This window comes from Drosophila biarmipes, unplaced genomic scaffold, assembly GCF_025231255.1.
Source record: "Drosophila biarmipes strain raj3 unplaced genomic scaffold, RU_DBia_V1.1 ptg000005l, whole genome shotgun sequence".
NCBI lineage: Eukaryota > Metazoa > Arthropoda > Insecta > Diptera > Drosophilidae > Drosophila > Drosophila biarmipes.
Window position 1 is genome coordinate 4,189,728 of NW_026114527.1, and position 17,977 is coordinate 4,207,704.

The window sequence follows — 17,977 nt, forward strand, 5'->3', positions numbered from 1 at the left end:
TCATTTTGCTTTCACCGCTGGGACAATCACTTTGGGCGCCAGATGTAACGAGCTGATTTGTTTGCTTTCAGCTCGCTACGGTATTTGTGCGGCTAGTTCAGTAGATTGTGTGTGTTCGTCCCACCAAATTTATATAAACGTGACCGCCTGCGAGCTGCTCCTAACAGGGTGGCTGTACGTCTTGACTTCTGTGCTAGGTTCGTGGGCATACGCCGATCCGGGACTTCTCTCTCTTCTGATTCGTGACTTCTCCCCCTTCTGGCTCGCTACTCTCGGGGTTCTGTTGCGCCGCTCCGGGACTTCTCTTCCTTCCGGCTCGCTACTCTCGGGGTTCTGTTGCGCCGCTCCGGGACTTCTCTTCCTTCTGGCTCGCTACTCTCGGGGTTCTGTTGCGCCGCTCCGGGACTTCTCTTCCTTCTGGCTCGCTACTCTTGGAGTTCTTTCCGGGACTTCTTTCCCTTGTGACTGATCGCGCCAGGACCTGCTCAACTGCACTTGGCGCACTGGGCTCACACCGGGATACGTCCGCATAGTGCTTGGGCAAGGTACACTGGGGCTCGACAGGCTTACCCCCGAGCTCACAATTTCAAGTCGTCGGCTTTCACTGCTCTAAGTCTAGTAGACCCTCCAGGCGTAACGCCAGGACTTCGTTGGCAGGAAAGAACAGATGCCTTGACTTAGCCGTGTGGTGCCTCCTTAGACCTCAGCCACCTGTGTCTCTGTTCGGAGATTCCTAGTAATCCCAATCCCAAACGTCTCGACGTGACAATCTTGCTCCTTGTAGGCTCCCACGGCGTTGCTTCCGACCACTCGCCCTGATGTGGCTCCCTCGTAGTTTGCTTGGTTGGTGTTCGTTCGACTGCTTGTCTTAACTCTTGATGATCGTACTCGACTGATGCTCTCGGATGACTGATCTCGACTGAATGATCCCGCTGCCTGCACCCTGCGGGTTTATATGGGCGTCTGAGAACCGTTATTTCTCTTTTGCTCACGGCCCGCCGAAATTCGCCACACCGGGTCCAAAGTCCATGGCTCCTGTTTGACCCTCTTGTCCTTCACGCATTGCTTCCCGCCGCCGTCCAGCCTGATGTTGCCGTTCCGCTGATTCCGGTGATTCATATGGCATCGCCCGCCAAGTCTCCGCTCTCTCTTTCTCCATTATTGGTCTCCGAACACTCTTGCTCGCCAAACTCTATCTCTCTCCAAACTCCCTTGTCTCCAAACTCTCTTACTCTCCAAACTACCACGTTCTCCAACTCTCACTTTCTCCAAACTCTCACGTTCTCCAACTCTCACGCTCTCCGTCCTCGATCTCCAAACTCTCTCGTTCTCCGTCCTCGATCTCCAAACTCTCACGTTCTCCAACTCTCACGTTCTCCAACTCTCACGTTCTACGTCCTCGATCTCCAAACTCTCTCGTTCTCCGTCCTCGATCTCCAAACTCTCTCGATCTCCGTCCTCGATCTCCAAACTCTCTCGTTCTCCGTCCTCGATCTCCAAACTCTCTCGTTCTCCGTCCTCGATCTCCAAACTCTCACGTTCTCCAACTCTCACGTTCTCCGTTCTCGATCTCCAAACTCTCTCGTTCGCCGTCCTCGATCTCCAAACTCTCTCGTTCTCCGTCCTCGATCTCCAAGCTCTCACGTTCTCCAACTCTCACGTTCTCCAACTCTCACGTTTTCCGTCCTCGATCTCCAATCTTTCTCGTTCTCCAATCGCTCTTCGTCGCGCTCTTCTTCCCTCGGTGCTCCCTCGACGCTTTCAACCTTGTTACATTTTCACAGCGCCGGTCGTCCGCTGCATGGCAACTTTAAATCCCTCGCGCCGATCCTCTATCTGTTCCCACTGGGCACCGATACTAATCGGCTATCGATACCCAGAGGGCCTGCTCACGATATCAATATCGCAGGTGCGGCTTTGCCACTTGCTCGCCGCGATGTTCCTCATCACCGATATTTCCATTTTTCTTGTGCCCATCGATCGCTTTATCGTCCAGTGCCAATCGACCGCCTATCGAGGCGCCCCCTTCCCTGTCATCTGGTGATTCTGCAAAATTTGCGACTTCTCAAGGTGAGTTTCAATTTCCTTTTCCCACTTTCGTTCCTATCCTTTCTGCGACTTTCCTTCAATTTCATCCTTCATTCGCCCTCAGCTGGCTGAACCCCTTCGAGAGCGGGCCCGAAGAGGACTTATCATTGGCTTCGCAGCGGGTAAGTCAGCTGGAGTTTTGTCTATGCCTCCGCCCTAACCCTTTCCCTTCGTTTCAGGTTGCTGCCATATATGCCCCCTTCTTCTTTATGCTTTCAGCCGCGTTCCCGCCTCCTCCGGTCCTTAGCTTCTGAGTGTTAAGTTTTCAACATTTTATTCACGGATTCATCTCGGTCTGCTCCACAAAAACGCTCATGCCCGCGAGCCCCAGCCTCACGTGCGCCAGCCTCACGGCGTCCGCCGTTCCTGACCCACACGCTGCGCCTGCCGCCCAGGTTGCGAGCCTCGCGCAACGCCGGTTCCTCCGCGATTCCTGCGGGCCACTCCTGCTGCGGGACTCCAAGCCATAGCTGGACTTCGGCGCCGAATGTTGCCGCTTCAAACTTGGCCTGAGGCTCCGCCGCGTTTCGTGTCCCCGCCGGTGTCGTTGGCCCACTACCTGGCGTCGATGGCCGCGTACTCGGTGTCGGCGGGGTCCACAGGTCCGGCCGGCCACGGGTCCTAGGATCCAGCAGGCTCACCCGAGGTCCCGTCTCCTCCCAAATCCGGGGCTCATCCACCGTCGCCTTCTCATCCGCGGGGCCCTCCGGCCACGTCCAGACGGCCGTCTGTTGCCGCCACCTCACGTCTTCAACCACGAACGTCCGAACGCTATGGGTCAAGTGCGCCGCCGGGATGTCCGTTCGGACGTGGTGTCCTACCGGCTCTCCGGGTTGGTACTGGGGCTTGTCCGGCGCAGGTGCGACTCTGCCGCCGGCGGCCGTTCGAACCTCGGCGTGGGTGGCCGCGCGGGTCTCCATCGGGGAGATTCCCCGCCGCGCCTCGTCGGTGGTGGTGGCGTATCAGGTTGCGGCGGTGGTGGCGACAGCTCTCTGATCTGTGCCGTCTTCTCCTTCCTTCGGCGGACTATCGCTGGAAATTTTCCTTTCAGTCATCTCCGAGCGTTTGGACGTTCCGGTCAAATGGTTGTGTCTTTTCCGTCCTCCAGTTGTTTTTTTTTTTGTTTTCCCTTGAGATATCCTTGTATTCCCTCCTTCGTATCCTAGAGTCTCCTTGGAGTTATCCCTTGACCCTTTTGTCTGTGTTCTTTGAGAATCCTTGGAGCTATCCTTGGGTTCCTTCCTTGTATTCCTGAGCATCCGTGAAATTATCCTCGGGCTCTTTTCCTTGTATCCTTTGGCCATCCTTGGAGCTATTCTTGGACCCTTTTCCTCGCTTTCTTCGGGTATCATTGGAGCTATCCTTGGACCCTTTTCATCGTGTCCTTTGGGTATCCTTGGAGTTATCCTTGGACCCTTTTCGTCGTGTCCCTTGGGTATCCTTAGAGCTGTCCTTGGATCCTTTTCCTTGTGTCCTTTGGGTATCCTTGGAGCTATCCTTGGACCCTTCTCCTCGTGTCCTTTGGGTATCCTTGGAGCTATCCTTGGACCCTATTCCCCGTGTCCTTCGGGTATCCTTGGAGCTATCCTTGGACCCGGCCCTTTCGTAGTATCCTTTGAGACTCTTTGACACTTTATTGTTGCCTTTAGTCTAACATATCTGCTTGTGGCTGGCCGTATGTGTTCTGTGTTTGTTCTTATTTCAGCTCGCTCACGTGGATGGTTCTCTCTTTTTTTGTGTTCACGTACCGTATTTGGCAGATTACTGGTGACGCAAAATCCGTGACCTGGTAAGGTCCGTCGTATTTTAGGGCCAACTTTGCTGCGAACCCCTCGGCCGCCTTTGACAAATGATGTTCCTTGGCCCACACGACGTCCCCCACCGCTGGTGTCCATTGTCTCCTCCTTAGGTTTTAATGCCTAGCCTGATCCTGGGAGGCTCTCTTCAGATTCTGCCTTACAATCTCGAAGATTTCCCCGAGTTTGTTTGCCTTCCCCCTTGGGGTCTCAGTGGGTCGTCCTGTTCCCAAGGTCTCTCTGTCGTATAGGGCGCTCGGTAGTAATAAACGCCGGCGTGTATCCTGTGGATTCCGAAACACTCGTATTTACTGCCAGCATGATCTCAGCATGATCTCGTCCCAGTTTCTCTGATCCTGCCCTGTGAATTGCGCTATCATCGTCTTCACGGTCCTGTTTGCTCTTTCTGTCGGGTTCTCTTTCGGGGTATATGGAGCCGTGAACTGTGTTTTGCTGTTGAACTGTACTCCGTTGTCCGTTATGACTATCTTCGGGACCCCAAACCTTGCGATGATGCGCTCTCTGAACGCTTTCTTTAGGGACTTGTCTATCAGCACCAGCAGCATTTGGTTGCCGTGTTTTGAGCGCGGCAGGGGTCCGACGAAGTCTGCGCATACTGTAGCCTACGGTTCCTCTGGCACCTGCGTTAGCACTTTCCCAGCTGCCTGCATCTGATTCGGCTTGAATCTGATACATTTCTCGAACCCTCTTACGTGGGCTCGTGCGTCTCGGTGCATGCCTGGCCAGTAGAACCGGGTTGCCAGACGTGCTATTGTCCTTCTGCATCCTACATGGCCAGCTGTCGGTGAGTCGTGGTTCTCTTTCAGCACCGCTTCTCGAAGAGCTTTCGGGACGCACATCTTCCACGTCGCGACATCCTCACTGCCTGCTCTGTGTGGAATTTTCCTGTTCAAGGTGTCTCGCTCCTTTTCGTAGTCCGGGTACTTTTTCGGCTGGGTCCTAATCTTTCCGCGCATGTCCTGAATCCAGCTGCATGCTGCGGAGGCTTCCGCCGCCGATGTCTCCTTGATCCCCCGCAGTGTTACTGGTAGTGGCTGCCTTGATAATGCGTCTGCCACCACATTGAGTTGTCCCTTCCTGTACGCCATTTCGAAGTCATACTGCTGCAACTCCAGGGCCCATCTGGCGATCCTTCCTGAAGGGCTCTCGATGCTGTTGAGCCACTTCAGTGCCATGTGGTTCAGTTACCACCTTGAAGTGGTACCCTTCCAAATATGGCTTCAGTTTCCGGATCGCCCAGACTATTGCCAAACACTCCTTCTCGGTCGTGGAGTAGTTTTTTTTCAGCCCCGTTAAGCGTTCGGCTTGAGTAAGAGATCACCTTTTCGCCACGTTCAGTTTCCTGGGTCAAATGGCCCCAATACCGCAATCACTTGCGTCCGTTTGCAGGACAAATGGTTTTTCAAAATCCGGGCACGCCAGTAGGGGTCTGCCACCAGCCTGGCCTTTACCTCTTCGAATGCCGACTGATGTTGCAGTGTCCACACCCACTTGTTGCCCTTGCGCAGCAGATCGTTGAGAGGTTTGACTATTTTTGCGAAGTCAGGTACAAATCGCCGATACCATGATGCTACTCCCAGGTACTGTCGGAGCTCTCTAACTGTTGACGGCGGCTCTTATTCGGCGACGGCTGCTACCATTTCCGGATCCGTGCCTATTACGTCGCTAGTCACTCTATGACCCAAATAAAGCAGCTCCTTCTTGAAAAACTGACATTTTTCCGGGTTCAATCCTTGTGCTCTTCTAGTGTGCGTCCGATCACTATGATATCGTCCTGGTACGCAAATGAGTGCGGCGACATCTCGGGACCAATTACCCGGTCCAACATCGGCTGGAAGGTCGCAGAATGGAGTCCAAACGGCATTACTCTCCATTGGAATAAGCCCTTTCCGGGCACTGTAAATGCAGTGTACTGCCTGATGCTTTCTTTCAGCGGGATTTGCCAGTAGCCATCCTTCAGGTCCAAGCTGTTTATGTACCGTGCCTCTCTCAGCTGGTCGAGGATATAATTTATTCGAAGCATTGGGTGGGCATCCTTTATCGATTTGGTGTTGATCTGCCTCAAGTTGACGCACAGTCTCCACTTGCCCGTCTTCTTCCTAACCATCACGTTGGGAGAGTTGTATGGGCTGGTTGAGTGCTCTATGCATTCCATTTGGAGTAGCTCGTCCACCTTCGCATTGATCTCCCCTTGAACTTTCGGGTTTTGGGGTAGTATGGCTGTTTTATTGGTTTGTCGTCCTTCATCGTTATTTGATGCTCTGCCATGTTCGACGTTCCTGTCATGGTTTTGAAACTGGCTAGCTCTGCCTCCAGAAACTTCGCTGTGTCGTCGTACTCTGTTTCGTGTTGTACGACTTCTACCGATAGCCTCTCCTCGAGCCACCCATTGTGTCGGTTCCTGGCCGGTATTATCACCTCGTGTCCAGCGCACCTTATCTTGGTTCCGACTTGAGTTAGAAAGTTCTATCCTAACACCAATGAATCCACTACCCCTGGTAGTATCAGCAGGCTCATGGTTAGTCGCTTGTTCCCGAATGCGATCTCCACCTCCAGCTGTTCATCGATCCCGCCGCACCTTCCGTCTGCCAACCTAACTTGCCGCCGAGGGCAGCCAGGTTGTCCGCCAGTTCCTTGGTTATAAAGCTCGCTGTTGCTCCGGTGTCGATCGTGGTCTTGTACGAGCCTCCCCCAATCGTCACCGCTGCGGACGACTGCTGCTCCTCCTCGATTAGCTTGCTCGTTAGTTTGTAGAGGTAGCATCTTGCGACCCTCGCTCGCCTCTCTGCGGCTGAGGTCGCTGGGCATTTCCCGCCTGCTGGCAGCATTCGACGCTCCTGACACCTACTCTCCCGCACACCCAGCAAAACAACAGGCATTGGAGTCGACATCCTTGTGCCCAGTGTCCGTGGCAGCCGCACCTTCGGCAGGCCTCATGGGGATCTGCAATGTGTGTCGTTCCCCGCGGCCTCTGTGTTGTGTTTGTCGGTCTCCACCCCGTGTTCGCTGGTTGTATCTGTTGCTGCTGTGGTGGCGTCCATTGGCCTCCTCGTGGTGCTCCTGGTGCCTGCTGTCGTGGGACTCGTTGCGGCGGTGAAAATTTGTCATTTCTCCGTGTCTCCTGGCTATCTGTCTCCTCGCATCTTCTGCACGTGACCTGCGTTGGTGGTGACGACTTTGCCTTTGAGAACTTGTTTTCTTGGGCGAACTCTTTCCGCTCCTTTTCCAGTTCTTCGTATTTATCGGCTAATAGCATCAACGTGTCCAGGTCCGGCACTTTGTACGCCCTTAAAAAGTTCCTTAGGCTTGGGGTGCAGTTTTCCTTTATGATCTTTAAGGTGTCTCTCGCAGAATAGTTTAGAGGCCTCGACATCGTCTGCATGTCGATCGTGTAGTCTTTAAATTACTCACTGAAACCCTGCTTTCGTTGCCTGACCTGATCCGACAGCCTTGTGAAGAAATCTCTCGGCAGAAAGTAAAGATGAAAGCTCTCTCTCTCTGAATGACCACTCTCGGACTTGTTTAGCGACCCTTGCATAATCCGCTTAGCTGTGTTTAGAGGTCAGCACCGTTGTCTTCCTGTCGTGGCTTGACTCTCTCCTGTGAGCCTCACTTTGCAATTTGTCGACGCTCAAGCTTGTTACTAGGTTATCCCCTTCAGCGTTAGTTAGCGTGATACTCGGGCTGATTCTGTCGTAATACATGGCTTCCAACTCAGCCCAGATGTCGGCAAGTTGTGGGTCGTTCTCTGTCTCGGAGTAATACTCCGACAGTGTCCTCCTCATGTCCTCTAATCTGCCGTCTAGGGCGACATTAAGTTTTTGTGCGACCTGGGCGAAGTCCTCCTTCTGAAGGCGGTAAATCCACTTCTTTCCCATTTGCTTTCATTTTGCTTTCACCGCTGGGACAATCACTTTGGGCGCCAGATGTAACGAGCTGATTTGTTTGCTTTCAGCTCGCTACGGTATTTGTGCGGCTAGTTCAGTAGATTGTGTGTGTTCGTCCCACCAAATTTATATAAACGTGACCGCCTGCGAGCTGCTCCTAACAGGGTGGCTGTACGTCTTGACTTCTGTGCTAGGTTCGTGGGCATACGCCGATCCGGGACTTCTCTCTCTTCTGATTCGTGACTTCTCCCCCTTCTGGCTCGCTACTCTCGGGGTTCTGTTGCGCCGCTCCGGGACTTCTCTTCCTTCCGGCTCGCTACTCTCGGGGTTCTGTTGCGCCGCTCCGGGACTTCTCTTTCTTCTGGCTCGCTACTCTCGGGGTTCTGTTGCGCCGCTACGGGACTTCTCTCCCTTCTGGCTCGCTACTCTTGGAGTTCTTTCCGGGACTTCTCTCCCTTGTGGCTGATCGCGCCAGGACCTGCTCAACTGCACTTGGCGCACTGGGCTCACGCCGGGATACGTCTGCATAGTGCTTGGGCAAGGTACACTGGGGCTCGACAGGCTTACCCCCGAGCTTGCAATTTCAAGTCGTCGGCTTTCACTGCTCTAAGTCTAGTAGACCCTCCAGGCGTAACGCCAGGACTTCGTTGGCAGGAAAGAACAGATGCCTTGATTTAGCCGTGTGGTGCCTCCTTAGACCTCAGCCACCTGTGTCTCTGTTCGGAGATTCCTAGTAATCCCAATCCCGAACGTCTCGACGTGACAATCTTGCTCCTTGTAGGCTCCCACGGCGCTGCTTCCGACGACTCGCCCTGATGTGGCTCCCTCGTAGTTTGCTTGGTTGGTGTTCGTTCGACTGCTTGTCTTAACTCTTGATGATCGTACTCGACTGATGCTCTCGGATGACTGATCTCGACTGAATGATCCCGCTGCCTGCGCCCTGCGGGTTTATATGGGCCTCTGAGAACCGTTATTTCTCTTTTGCTCACGGCCCGCCGAAACTCGCCACACCGGGTCCAAAGTCCATGGCTCCTGTTTGACCCTCTTGTCCTTCACGCATTGCTTCCCGCCGCCGTGCAGCCTGATGTTGCCGTTCCGCTGATTCCGGTGATTCATATGGCATCGCCCGCCAAGTCTCCGCTCTCTCTTTCTCCATTATTGGTCTCCGAACCCTCTTGCTCGCCAAACTCGATCTCTCTCCAAACTCCCTTGTCTCCAAACTCTCTTTCTCTCCAAACTACAACGTTCTCCAAGCTCTCACTTTCTCCAAACTCTCACGTTCTCCAACTCTCACGCTCTCCGTCCTCGATCTCCAAACTCTCTCGTTCTCCGTCCTCGATTTCCAAACTCTCACGTTCTCCAACTCTTACGTTCTCTAACTCTCACGTTCTACGTCCTCGATCTCCAAACTCTCTCGTTCTCCGTCCTCGATCTCCAAACTCTCACGTTCTCCAACTCTCACGTTCTCCAACTCTCACGTTCTACGTCCTCGATCTCCAAACTCTCTCGTTCTCCGTCCTCGATCTCCAAACTCTCTCGTTCTCCGTCCTCGATCTCCAAACTCTCACGTTCTCCAACTCTCACGTTTTCCGTCCTCGATCTCCAATCTCTCTCGTTCTCAAATCGCTCTTCGTCGCGCCGTCACTACGCGAATCCGCCGCGTACCTGGTGAGCGGCCGGCCATCTGCTGCTGGGATTTGTGTGGAGTTATTCAACTCCTCACTTCGGGAAAGATTTAAGAAAAATCAGCGCTCTCACTCTCCGGCATTCCCTTGTATATCCTAGCCCTTGAGTCATAGCGCACCTCGTTCCGGTTCCCTCGGTGCTCCCTCGACGCTTTCAACCTTGTTACGTTTTCACAGCGCCGGTCGTCCTCCGCATGGCAACTTTAAATCCCCCGCGCCGATCCTCCATCTGTTCCCACTGGGCACCGATACTAATCGGCTATCGATACCCAGGGGGCCTGCTCACGATATCAATATCGCAGGTGCGGCGTTGCCACTTGCTCGCCGCGATGTTCCTCATCACCGATATTTCCATTTTTCTTGTGCCCATCGATCGCTTTATCGTCCAGTGCCAATCGACCGCCTATCGAGGCGCCCCCTTCCCTGTCATCTGGTGATTCTGCAAAATTTGCGACTTCTCAAGCTGAGTTTCAATTTCCTTTTCCCACTTTCGTTCCTATCCTTTCTGCGACTTTCCTTCACTTTCATCCTTCATTCGCCCTCAGCTGGCTGACCCGGCTCCACGCAGACCCCTTCGAAAGCGGGCGCGAAGAGGACTTAGCATTGGCTTCGCAGCGGGTTAGTCAGCTGGAGTTTTGTCTATGCCTCCGCCCTAACCCTTTCCCTTCGTTTCAGGTTGCTGCCATGTATGCCCCCTTCTTCTTTATGCTTTCAGCCGCGTTCCCGCCTCCTCCGGTCCTTAGCTTCTGAGTGTTAAGTTTTCAACATTTTATTCACGGATTCATCTCGGTCTGCTCCACAAAAACGCTCATGCCCGCGAGCCCCAGCCTCACGTGCGCCAGCCTCATGTGCGCCAGCCTCACGGCGTCCGCCGTTCCTGACCCACACGCTGCGCCTGCCGCCCAGGTTGCGAGCCTCGCGCAACGCCGGTTCCTCCGCGATTCCTGCAGGCCACTCCTGCTGCGGGACTCCAAGCCATAGCTGGCCTTCCGGCGCCGACATCGTCCGCGCCAACTAAGGACGCGCCGCCGATTCGGACACCACGGGCGCCGAATGTTGCCGCTTCAAACTTGGCCTTCCACCTCCCGTCGGTTCCGGCCATTTCCACGGCCCCCGCTCCTGAGGCCACGTTTCGTGTCCCCGCCGGTGTCGTTGGCCCAGTACCTGGCGTCGATGGCCGCGTACTCGGTGTCGGCGGGGTCCACAGGTCCGGCCGGCCACGGGTCCTAGGATCCAGCAGGCTCACCCGAGGTCCCGTCTCCTCCCAAATCCGGGGCTCATCCACCGTCGCCTTCTCATCCGCGGGGCCCTCCGGCCACGTCCAGACGGCCGTCTGTTGCCGCCACCTCACGTCTTCACCATTTCTCCGTGTCTCCTGGCTATCTGTCTCCTCGCATCTTCTGCACGTGACCTGCGTTGGTGGTGACGACTTTGCCTTTGAGAACTTGTTTTCTTGGGCGAACTCTTTCCGCTCCTTTTCCAGTTCTTCGTATTTATCGGCTAATAGCATCAACGTGTCCAGGTCCGGCACTTTGTACGCCCTTAAAAAGTTCCTTAGGCTTGGGGTGCAGTTTTCCTTTATGATCTTTAAGGTGTCTCTCGCAGAATAGTTTAGAGGCCTCGACATCGTCTGCATGTCGATCATGTAGTCTTTAAATGACTCACTGAAACCCTGCTTTCATTGCCTGACCTGATCCGACAGCCTTGTGAAGAAATTTCTCGGCAGAAAGTAAAGATGAAAGCTCTCTCTCTCTGAATGACCACTCTCGGACTTGTTTAACGACCCTTGCATAATCCGCTTGGCTGTGTTTAGAGGTCAGCACCGTTGTCTTCCTGTCCTGGCTTGACTCTCTCCTGTGAGCCTCCCTTTGCAAGTTGTCGACGCTCAAGCTTGTTACTAGGTTATCCCCTTCAGCGTTAGTAAGCGTGATACTCGGGCTGATTCTGTCGTAATACATGGCTTCCAACTCAGCCCAGATGTCGGCAAGTTGTGGGTCGTTCTCTGTCTCGGAGTAATACTCCGACAGTGTCCACCTCATGTCCTCTAATCTGCCGTCCAGGGCGACATTAAGTCTTTGTGCGACCTGGGGGAAGTCCTCCTTCTGAAGGCGGTAAATCCACTTCTTTCCCATTCTGTTTATTTTGCTTTCACCGCTGGGACAATCACTTTGGGCGCCAGATGTAACGAGCTGATTTGTTTGCTTTCAGCTCGCTACGGTATTTGTGCGGCTAGTTCAGTAGATTGTGTGTGTTCGTCCCAACAAATTTATATAAACGTGACCGCCTGCGAGCTGCTCCTAACAGGGTGGCTGTACGTCTTGACTTCTGTGCTAGGTTCGTGGGCATACGCCGATCCGGGACTTCTCTCTCTTCTGATTCGTGACTTCTCCCCCTTCTGGCTCGCTACTCTCGGGGTTCTGTTGCGCCGCTCCGGGACTTCTCTTCCTTCCGGCTCGCTACTCTCGGGGTTCTGTTGCGCCGCTCCGGGACTTCTCTTTCTTCTGGCTCGCTACTCTCGGGGTTCTGTTGCGCCGCTCCGGGACTTCTCTCCCTTCTGGCTCGCTACTCTTGGAGTTCTTTCCGGGACTTCTCTCCCTTGTGGCTGATCGCGCCAGGACCTGCTCAACTGCACTTGGCGCACTGGGCTCACGCCGGGATACGTCTGCATAGTGCTTGGGCAAGGTACACTGGGGCTCGACAGGCTTACCCCCGAGCTCGCAATTTCAAGTCGTCGGCTTTCACTGCTCTAAGTCTAGTAGACCCTCCAGGCGTAACGCCAGGACTTCGTTGGCAGGAAAGAACAGATGCCTTGATTTAGCCGTGTGGTGCCTCCTTAGACCTCAGCCACCTGTGTCTCTGTTCGGAGATTCCTAGTAATCCCAATCCCGAACGTCTCGACGTGACAATCTTGCTCCTTGTAGGCTCCCACGGCGCTGCTTCCGACGACTCGCCCTGATGTGGCTCCCTCGTAGTTTGCTTGGTTGGTGTTCGTTCGACTGCTTGTCTTAACTCTTGATGATCGTACTCGACTGATGCTCTCGGATGACTGATCTCGACTGAATGATCCCGCTGCCTGCGCCCTGCGGGTTTATATGGGCCTCTGAGAACCGTTATTTCTCTTTTGCTCACGGCCCGCCGAAACTCGCCACACCGGGTCCAAAGTCCATGGCTCCTGTTTGACCCTCTTGTCCTTCACGCATTGCTTCCCGCCGCCGTGCAGCCTGATGTTGCCGTTCCGCTGATTCCGGTGATTCATATGGCATCGCCCGCCAAGTCTCCGCTCTCTCTTTCTCCATTATTGGTCTCCGAACCCTCTTGCTCGCCAAACTCGATCTCTCTCCAAACTCCCTTGTCTCCAAACTCTCTTTCTCTCCAAACTACAACGTTCTCCAAGCTCTCACTTTCTCCAAACTCTCACGTTCTCCAACTCTCACGCTCTCCGTCCTCGATCTCCAAACTCTCTCGTTCTCCGTCCTCGATTTCCAAACTCTCACGTTCTCCAACTCTTACGTTCTCTAACTCTCACGTTCTACGTCCTCGATCTCCAAACTCTCTCGTTCTCCGTCCTCGATCTCCAAACTCTCACGTTCTCCAACTCTCACGTTCTCCAACTCTCACGTTCTACGTCCTCGATCTCCAAACTCTCTCGTTCTCCGTCCTCGATCTCCAAACTCTCTCGTTCTCCGTCCTCGATCTCCAAACTCTCACGTTCTCCAACTCTCACGTTCTCCGTCCTCGATCTCCAAACTCTCTCGTTCTCCGTCCTCGATCTCCAAACTCTCTCGTCCTCCGTCCTCGATCTCCAAACTCTCACGTTCTCCAACTCTCACGTTTTCCGTCCTCGATCTCCAATCTCTCTCGTTCTCAAATCGCTCTTCGTCGCGCCGTCACTACGCGAATCCGCCGCGTACCTGGTGAGCGGCCGGCCATCTGCTGCTGGGATTTGTGTGGAGTTATTCAACTCCTCACTTCGGGAAAGATTTAAGAAAAATCAGCGCTCTCACTCTCCGGCATTCCCTTGTATATCCTAGCCCTTGAGTCATAGCGCACCTCGTTCCGGTTCCCTCGGTGCTCCCTCGACGCTTTCAACCTTGTTACGTTTTCACAGCGCCGGTCGTCCTCCGCATGGCAACTTTAAATCCCCCGCGCCGATCCTCCATCTGTTCCCACTGGGCACCGATACTAATCGGCTATCGATACCCAGGGGGCCTGCTCACGATATCAATATCGCAGGTGCGGCGTTGCCACTTGCTCGCCGCGATGTTCCTCATCACTGATATTTCCATTTTTCTTGTGCCCATCGATCGCTTTATCGTCCAGTGCCAATCGACCGCCTATCGAGGCGCCCCCTTCCCTGTCATCTGCTGATTCTGCAAAATTTGCGACTTCTCAAGCTGAGTTTCAATTTCCTTTTCCCACTTTCGTTCCTATCCTTTCTGCGACTTTCCTTCACTTTCATCCTTCATTCGCCCTCAGCTGGCTGAACCCCTTCGAGAGCGGGCCCGAAGAGGACTTATCATTGGCTTCGCAGCGGGTAAGTCAGCTGGAGTTTTGTCTATGCCTCCGCCCTAACCCTTTCCCTTCGTTTCAGGTTGCTGCCATGTATGCCCCCTTCTTCTTTATGCTTTCAGCCGCGTTCCCGCCTCCTCCGGTCCTTAGCTTCTGAGTGTTAAGTTTTCAACATTTTATTCACGGATTCATCTCGGTCTGCTCCACAAAAACGCTCATGCCCGCGAGCCCCAGCCTCACGTGCGCCAGCCTCACGGCGTCCGCCGTTCCTGACCCACACGCTGCGCCTGCCGCCCAGGTTGCGAGCCTCGCGCAACGCCGGTTCCTCCGCGATTCCTGCGGGCCACTCCTGCTGCGGGACTCCAAGCCATAGCTGGCCTTCCGGCGCCGACATCGTCCGCGCCAACTAAGGACGAGCCGCCGATTCGGACACCACGGGCGCCGAATGTTGCCGCTTCAAACTTGGCCTTCCACCTCCCGTCGGTTCCGGCCATTTCCACGGCCCCCGCTCCTGAGGCTCCGCCGCGTTTCGTGTCCCCGCCGGTGTCGTTGGCCCACTACCTGGCGTCGATGGCCGCGTACTCGGTGTCGGCGGGGTCCACAGGTCCGGCCGGCCACGGGTCCTAGGATCCAGCAGGCTCACCCGAGGTCCCGTCTCCTCCCAAATCCGGGGCTCATCCACCGTCGCCTTCTCATCCGCGGGGCCCTCCGGCCACGTCCAGACGGCCGTCTGTTGCCGCCACCTCACGTCTTCAACCACGAACGTCCGAACGCTATGGGTCAAGTGCGCCGCCGGGATGTCCGTTCGGACGTGGTGTCCTACCGGCTCTCCGGGTTGGTACTGGGGCTTGTCCGGCGCAGGTGCGACTCTGCCGCCGGCGGCCGTTCGAACCTCGGCGTGGGTGGCCGCGCGGGTCTCCATCGGGGAGATTCCCCGCCGCGCCTCGTCGGTGGTGGTGCCGTATCAGGTTGCGGCGGTGGTGGCGACAGCTCTCTGATCTGTGCCGTCTTCTCCTTCCTTCGGCGGACTATCGCTGGAAATTTTCCTTTCAGTCATCTCCGAGCGTTTGGACGTTCCGGTCTAATGGTTGTGTCTTTTCCGTCCTCCAGTTGTTTTTTTTTTGTTTTCCCTTGAGATATCCTTGTATTCCCTCCTTCGTATCCTAGAGTCTCCTTGGAGTTATCCCTTGACCCTTTTGTCTGTGTTCTTTGAGAATCCTTGGAGCTATCCTTGGGTTCCTTCCTTGTATTCCTGAGCATCCGTGAAATTATCCTCGGGCTCTTTTCCTTGTATCCTTTGGCCATCCTTGGAGCTATTCTTGGACCCTTTTCCTCGCTTTCTTCGGGTATCCTTGGAGCTAACCTTGGACCCTTTTCCTCGTGTCCTTTGGGTATCCTTGGAGCTATCCTTAGACCCTTTTCATCGTGTCCTTTGGGTATCCTTGGAGCTATCCTCGCACCCTTCTCCTCGTGTCCTTTGGGTATCCTTGGAGCTATCCTTGGACCCTATTCCCCGTGTCCTTCGGGTATCCTTGGAGCTATCCTTGGACCCTTTCGTAGTATCCTTTGAGACTCTTTGACACTTTATTGTTGCCTTTTGTCTAACATATCTGCTTGTGGCTGGCCGTATGTGTTCTGTGTTTGTTCTTATTTCAGCTTGCTTACGTGGATGGTTCTCTCTTTTTTTGTGTTCACGTACCGTATTTGGCAGATTACTGGTGACGCAAAATCCGTGACCTGGTAAGGTCCGTCGTATCTTGGGGCCAACTTTGCTGCGAACCCCTCGGCCGCCTTTGACAAATGATGTTCCTTGGCCCACACGACGTCCCCCACCGCTGGTGTCCATTGTCTCCTCCTTAGGTTGTAATGCCTAGCCTGATCCTGGGAGGCTCTCTTCAGATTCTGCCTTACAATCTCGAAGATTTCTCAGTGGGTCGTCCTGTTCCCAAGGTCTCTCTGTCGTATAGGGCGCTCGGTAGTAATAAACGCCGGCGTGTATCCTGTGGATTCCGAAACACTCGTATTTACTGCCAGCATGATCTCAGCATGATCTTGTCCCAGTTTCTCTGATCCTGCCCTGTGAAATGCGCTATCATCGTCTTCACGGTCCTGTTTGCTCTTTCTGTCGGGATCTCTTGCGGGGTATATGGAGCCGTGAACTGTTGCTTGGCTCCCATCTCGGCCAGAAAACTCTTGAAGATTTTGCTGTTGAACTGTACTCCGTTGTCCTTTATGACTATCTTCGGGACCCCAAACCTTGCGATGATGCGCTCCCTGAACGCTTTCTTTAGGGACTCGGCCGTCGCGCTCCGCAGCGGCACCAATTCAGTCCACTTGGAGAACTTGTCTATCAGCACCAGCAGCATTTGGTTGCCGTGTTTTGAACGCGGCAGGGGTCCGACGAAGTCTGCGCATACTGTAACCTACGGTTCCTCTGGCACCTGCGTTAGCATTTTCCCAGCTGCCTGCATCTGATTCGGCTTGAATATGATACTTTTCTCGAACCCTCTTACGTGGGCTCGTGCGTCTCGATGCATGCCTGGCCAGCAGTACCGGGTTGCCAGACGTGCTATTGTCCTTCTGCTTCCTACATGGCTAGCTGTCGGTGAGTCGTGGTTCTCTTTCAGCACCGCTTCTCGTAGAGCTTTCGGGACGCACATCTTCCACGTCGCGACATCCTTACTGCCTGCTCTGTGTGGAATGTTCCTGTAGAAGGTGTCTCCCTCCTTTACGTGGTCCGGGTACTTTTGTGGCTGGGTTCTAATCTTTCCGCGCATGTCCTGAATCCAGCTCATTGCTGCGGAGGCTTCCGCCGCCGATGTCTCCTTGATCCCCCGCAGTGTTACTGGTAGTGGTTTCCTTGATAATGCGTCTGCCACCACATTGAGTTGTCCCTTCCTGTACGCTATTTCGAAGTCATACTGCTGCAACTCCAGGGCCCATCTGGCGATCCTTCCTGAAGGGCTCTCGATGCTGTTGAGCATCCGGCCACGGGTCCTAGGATCCAGCAGGCTCACCCGAGGTCCCGTCTCCTCCCAAATCCGGGGCTCATCCACCGTCGCCTTCTCATCCGCGGGGCCCTCCGGCCACGTCCAGACGGCCGTCTGTTGCCGCCACCTCACGCCTTCGGCCACGAACGTCCGCACGCTATGGGTCATGTGCGCCGCCGGGATGTCCGTTCGGACGTGGTGTCCTACCGGGTATCCGGGTTGGTACTGGGGATTGTCCGGCGCAGGTGCGACTCTGCCGCCGGCGGCCGTTCGAACTTCGGCGTGGGTGGCCGCGCGGGTCTCCACCGGGGAGATTCCCCGCCACGCCTCGTCGGTGGTGGTGGCGTATCAGGTTGCGGCGGTGGTGGCGACTGGGGAGGGAGCGCTTCGCCTTCCGGTGAGGGTGGTCTCGTCGGCGACCCCTCGTACCGCGGCACCTCCGGCAGCCAGCCCGGCGGAGAGGCAGCCCGAACGCTGGTGGCCTTCTGAAGCCGCCACCTCCTCTGCTTCAGCCGCGGATCTTCGATCAGCTCGACGTCGCTGTCGGAGCTGATCACCGGATCGGGCTTTCCTCGCCTCCAGATTTGCCGCGAGGTTCGGGTAGGCCGTGTGGTTGACCATCCTTGCCCCGGGCAAGACCTCTCGGCCGGCTGGCGGGCAGCCATCGCTTTTCGTGCGTCGCTCCTTGTTACTGTGGTGCTCATGTGCTCTGATCTGTGCCGTCTTCCCCTTCCTTCGGCGGACTATCGCTGGAAATTTTCCTTTCAGTCATCTCCGAGCGTTTGGACGTTCCGGTCTGATGGTTGTGTCTTTTCCGTCCTCCAGTTGTTTTTTTTTTGCTTTCCCTTGAGATATCCTTGTATTCCCTCCTTCGTATCCTGGAGCTATCCTTGGGTTCCTTCCTTGTATTCCTGAGCATCCTTGAAATTATCCTCGGGCTCTTTTCCTTGTATCCTTTGGCCATCCTTGGAGCTATCCTTGGACCCTTTTCCTCGCTTCCT

General features: G+C 54.9%; 3 protein-coding genes across 9 annotated transcripts in view; all 3 read right to left on the minus strand.

Moving 5' to 3' along the window:
• LOC127011709 (uncharacterized) overlaps window positions 1-608 on the minus strand; it is a 28,490-nt gene extending 27,882 nt beyond the window's left edge. For all 4 annotated transcript variants that reach the window (XR_007764973.1, XR_007764971.1, XR_007764972.1 and 1 more), the window contains exon 1: window positions 482-608. The gene's annotated coding sequence lies outside the window, so the exon portion shown is untranslated. The remainder of the gene's footprint in view (window positions 1-481) is intronic.
• Window positions 1-17,977, minus strand: part of LOC127011708 (uncharacterized) — a 95,052-nt gene that overhangs the window by 73,543 nt on the left and 3,532 nt on the right. The window contains exon 2 of one of the 4 annotated variants that reach the window (XR_007764970.1): window positions 3,738-3,874. The exons of 2 other annotated variants lie outside the window; for them this stretch is intronic. The gene's annotated coding sequence lies outside the window, so the exon portion shown is untranslated. Of the gene's footprint in view, window positions 1-3,737; window positions 3,875-5,165; window positions 5,227-17,977 lie in introns of those variants that run through there. One more of the 4 variants, XM_050889744.1, reaches the window with a different exon arrangement.
• Window positions 1-17,977, minus strand: part of LOC127011707 (cylicin-1-like) — a 92,365-nt gene that overhangs the window by 21,438 nt on the left and 52,950 nt on the right. The window lies entirely within an intron of this gene.